General features: G+C 65.1%; 1 long non-coding RNA gene across 2 annotated transcripts; it reads right to left on the bottom strand.

Annotated features, from left to right (window-relative positions):
• Nucleotides 1-394: 394 nt before the first annotated feature.
• Nucleotides 395-4,204, bottom strand: LOC119870068. 2 transcript variants are annotated; one of them, XR_005355118.1, is made up of 4 exons: nt 3,415-4,204; nt 2,933-3,147; nt 1,059-2,848; nt 395-859 (listed from the first exon to the last, which is right to left on the bottom strand). It is a non-coding gene; the product is annotated as an uncharacterized LOC119870068 (long non-coding RNA). The 2 variants fall into 2 exon arrangements; XR_005355117.1 differs by having other exon boundaries at nt 1,059-3,147.
• Between the last annotated feature and the right edge of the window lie 529 nt (nt 4,205-4,733).

The raw sequence follows: 4,733 nt of genomic DNA, 5'->3' as shown, positions 1-4,733 counted from the left end.
CCCTCCCTGCCCCGGGCCCCTCCCAGGAAGGGAAGTCGGACCCTTTCCTCTGCGCCCCCTGGATTGTCCCCAAGGCCGTGCAGGTGTGAGCGGCCTGCAGCCCAGCTGCTGAGGGGGGCCTGCGTCCTGCCCTCCCACGGCCCCCCCAGAGAGAAGGGAGATGAACTACTGTCGTTGCTCCTTATGGTTCGTGTCAGGGGGGGCAGGAGCCTCAATTCGTCCCAGAGTCGTTTACACTGCGTTACTCATCTGGCCTGGACGCCTTCGGTGGGAGGGAGCCGCCCTCCTCTCTGCCCTCCCCCAGCTGGGGGGTCTCGCCGGGAGCACCCGGATTCCCCTGGGCAGGCTCCGGAGCTCAGCGGCCCGGTGGGGGGGGGGGGTTGGCGGGGGGAGCGCCGGGGGAGGGGGTCTGAGCAGGAACTCACTTGCCTAACCTATTTCTGGAAGATTCCTCTGGGGTCCAGAAGCATCTCACTGCTCGGAGGGGACCATGGGTGCTTGCTGGCGTCGCTCCTGCCGCCCTCTTCCCTCCATCCCTCCGTCCCCTTCCCCTAGTTCGTGTCCATCCGTAGAGGTCTGAGGCCGCGCGGGGCTGGGCCCTGATGCAGTAATTTCGGGGACGTCACATCACAGGGCTTAGTTCCCACCCAGGTTGCTCGGCATCGCAGGCCACTGGGGTTCTGCTCTGTGTCCTCCCGGTGGGGCAGCCGCTGTCTTGGACGTTGCTGCACATGCACCTGCTCCCAAAGCTGCTGCTCAGGAGCGACGCGCGTCCCTTCCGCGCCCAGTCCACGGGCCCAAAGCAGTCACGGCCGCGTCCAGCCTCAGGTGGTGGGAACGTGTCGCTTCAGCGTGTTCCCTGCAGGGGACAGGAAGGGACGTCTGTGAGTGCCCTGGTGGCTCCCACAGGGCCCCCGTCAGCCGGTCTTTCCTCCCCGGGAGCTCGGGGTCTCGGCAGGAGGCAGCCGGCTGGGCCGGGGTGACCGGGGCGCCCCGTGCAGGACCGGGCCTCGGGGCTCTGAGCCCTCGGGACTCTGGTTTTGAGCAAGGAAACTCACTCCTGAGCCTCAGTTCTTCCCTCGGGCACGACGATGGTGCCGCAGACGCAGCCCTACATGCAGGGCGTGTGGGAGAAGCGCGCGACGTAACGTCTGCAAAAACCTTTGGAAGGTGAGGCACCCGCACGGGCTGCTCTGAATTCACTTTTTCTCGGAATAATGAGAACAACAAGGCCGCGTAGTTTCACGTGGGCACACCCGGCTCCTGCACGGGCCACCCTCGGCACCCCCGGGTCAGGCCGGGAGCCCTCTCCAAGGGGAGCCCCCGCTCCGTGAAGTCGGTGATCACGCCCCACCCCGAAGACCCGCGTGGCTGGGGCTGGGGGCTGCAGAGTGACCCGAGGATGCTGACCTGGGGCTCACCTCGTGGGCCCGTAAGCCCCGGAGCCTGGAATGTTCGTTGCGTGTTGAATGCGTGCTTACCGGGCGCCAGCAGGTGCGAGCTCTGTGCTGAGGCTGGAAACGGGGCCTGTGACAAGACACGGCGGCTCTGGGTCCTCGGGGTGCTTACCTTGGGGGGCAGCTCACTTTCGCGGTGGCTGCTGTTGGTTGGCCGGATGCCCGGTGCCCCTGTGGCCGCCTCTGCACGCAGCCCGCACCTTCCTGGGCGTCGCTCCTCACGCCAGCCCGGCCCGTGACCCCCCTCGGACACCTGCCCCCGGGCTGCCGGAGCGGCTGTGCCCACTGTGCAGAGCACCGCGCGTGCCCCGAGGTCACCTTTCCCTAGAGGCACCCTCAGCCGGTGACTGATGAGCGTGGACGGCCGAAGCCCCACGCCCCGTGTCGAGCTCGGACACCCCCCGGGACGCAGTCTCTGTTCCAGAGCTTTCCCACACAGGTTCTCTGTCCCTCTTTCCCGTTCCCTTGCCAGACCCCGTAAGGACGTTCAGCCTTCATCTCAAGGCTTGTTTCCGGGGGCCTCGCTGACACCGATCTGTCCTCGGTGGGCGGGTGGTCAGCTCTGTTCTGGGGTCCCTTCCGCCGCACCCCATCCCCGTGTGAGTCGGCGTGAATACCACTCACTGTGACCAAACTCCCTCCCGTCCCCGTTGGCCTCGGTTGGGTCAACAGGAAGCAGGTGACCAGATGTGGCCCGGGACGCGAGATGGGGTGTCCGCTGGGGGCTCCCTGGGAACCGCAGATGAACCCACTCTCCCTGCTGGGTACACTGTGTGTGATGGCGGGAGCCCCGATGGCCGCGCCGAGGAGGCTAAACGGACACGGTGACCGTGGTGCAGCTTCGGGGTGAAAGGCACCAGGGGCCCGGGTGAGGCCAGCAAAGCTCGGGGTTCGTCCTGCCGCAGAGGGTCTTGTTCTCCTCCCGGTGCAGCCGATGCAGGGTGGGCCTGGTGTCACCTGCTGCCGAAAACCCGCAGCGGCTCTCACTCCAGCCGGTGTTCAGGTGCTGTGCGACGTGCACCGTCGGCAGGGCGGCGCCCCCGTCACACGGGTCCCCTCTGGTTTCCATCACGCACCGGGTTGGGGTGAGTCGCACACCGTCACGTGGCACGGCTTACGGAGTAGGCTCGCCGGGAAGAGGAGCAGACTAACGGGGCAGGGCCAACAAGCAGGCGCCAGCGGAGGCTTGGGGAACGCAAGGCCAGCTCCCCCCTCCTCTCTCTTCCACTAAGGACCACGAGTCTTGTTGCCTCCTTTGCCGTGGCCACCAGGCAGCCCAGAGCGCAGTGTGTGGCACCCGTCACGCATCGTTAGGACCTTGGGGCCTGCGCGTTCGTGATGTCCCCTCGGCCTGGCGTTCTCCTCCGTCCCGTGGGTCCCTCTGTACGTGTCTGTAATCAGCGTCCGTTAGTCTTTAGAGTGAAGCAGGGGATGCCTCAGTCTACCCTTCCATCCCCTGAAGCCGCCCTTAGAACCTCTGTCAGGGTGGTGGCTGCTGAGTGGCTCTCGGATCCTCCTCAGGCGTCGGCAGATGCAGGAAGAACCCAGGAAGGCCCTGGCCTCCGGCTGCCAGGGCGTCAGGCCCACCCTTCGGCCGCGTCTCAGCCGTCAATCCCTTGACACTACTCTCGTCTGCCAGGGCCTGGGGAGAGGGAGGGTTCCATCGCCGTGTCCCGAATACCAGAAAATCCTTTGAAATTCCCAATAAATAAATAAAAATAACTTTGAGGGCCTGTCGCCAGGGAGACCAAAGGCTTGGTTAGTTGTCATGGCGACCCCCGGGGAGGCTCTGCCTGAACCCGTCAGCATCGCTGACAGAGAAGGGCCAAGAGACGGAGAGACAGGACCACATGGCACGGAGGGGAGCTGGGCACCCGCAGATTTCTAGAGGCAGGCGAAGAGCAGGGCAGAGAGTGCGTGTGTGCGTGTGTACGGAGAAGCAGGGGGGAGAGCGCACCGTCTTCTGGAACTTTCTTTCCTGGCACACTGCTGCTCTGACACCCACATTATCCCAGGAGGCTCCTGATCCCTTCTGCCGGCCCCGTACCCCAACCGCGGCCCGGGCGATGCTGCCGCTGCCCCGGAGTCTCCATGACAACACCAGCCCCCACCTGTGGGAGCCGAGCCCTCGGCTGGGACCTTCAGGGAGTTGCCCGGGCAACCAGGCTCCGACGCCCCACTTCCCCGCCAACCGAACCTCCTCAGCCTCCCCCCACCCCGCCCGAGCTGGGAGGGCGAGCGGACAGGGTCACGTGGAGACCCAGCCCCTCCCCAGAGCACCTGCCTCACGCTGGCCATCGAGAGGGGATCTCTGGGGGCGATCCCGGTCTGGCTGAGAACACGGGGGCACGAGGTGCCCAAAGTCCAGAGACGACACAAATAAAGCCAATGACCCACAGAAGTAGTAATTACTAAAAGCCGAATGTGCGTCCGCCGGGAGTTTGCAAATCCGGGGCACTCGGGCCCCAGCGCGGAGCCCGGTGCGGGCAGCGAGGCTGCTGGCTCTGCGCAGCCCTTGGCTCTGACGCCGGAATCTTCCGGAACGCTAGGAAGCGGCGGCCACAACCTCGTATCAATCTGGGGAAACAGTTTAAGCTCTGCGTATGGTTTTCAGACGCATAAGCAGGAAACGACGCGGGTCGAGGTCGTCTGGCAAAACAAGCCAAGCTGAGCTCCGTTTGCCAGACCGCGCTGGTTCCGTCCGTTCAGAGAGTGTTCGGGGCTGGTCTCCCTTTGTCCTTTGTGTTTTGACCCCCCCCCCCCCGCCCCCCGATCCTTTCCTCGGCAGGCTCAGCGTATGACCGGCCCGCGTCGCACGATGCTGGGCTACGACCGTGGACGGGGGCAGGCTGAAGAATCCCACACGCGTTCTCACCCACTTGGGTCATGGGGCGGGGCCGTCCCCAGCTTCGCCATGCGCGTGGCTGCCGCTGCTTTCGTCCACTCGTCGATGCTGAGGGCTGGCATTTGGCGAGTGAGGGGCTGCGACAGGCGCTTAGAGCCTGGGTGTATCCGATGCGCTGCAGCGGGGGTGCGATGACCACAAGGAAACCGCAGCCGAGCATCTAAAGGTCCCGCAGAGCAGGGACTCCCGGGGGCCCAGCTCTGGCCGATTAGGTGGGTCATGGGGCGACACGATGCCTTCGCAAGAGGAACTCGGCGACGCTGCATCTCGGGAGGTGGTGTTGCTGGGGCGGTTCGCCTAGATGGGAACCAGGTGACTTCACGAGAGGCATTTCTATGGAAACAGAAGAGAAACAGAGGTTAATAGTTCAA

The sequence above is a fragment of the Canis lupus genome, chromosome 2 (genome assembly GCF_011100685.1).
Source record: "Canis lupus familiaris isolate Mischka breed German Shepherd chromosome 2, alternate assembly UU_Cfam_GSD_1.0, whole genome shotgun sequence".
In the NCBI taxonomy this organism is placed as follows: domain Eukaryota; kingdom Metazoa; phylum Chordata; class Mammalia; order Carnivora; family Canidae; genus Canis; species Canis lupus.
The sequence above is the reverse complement of the archived record's forward strand: the minus strand, read 5'-3'. Positions and strand labels throughout refer to the sequence as shown.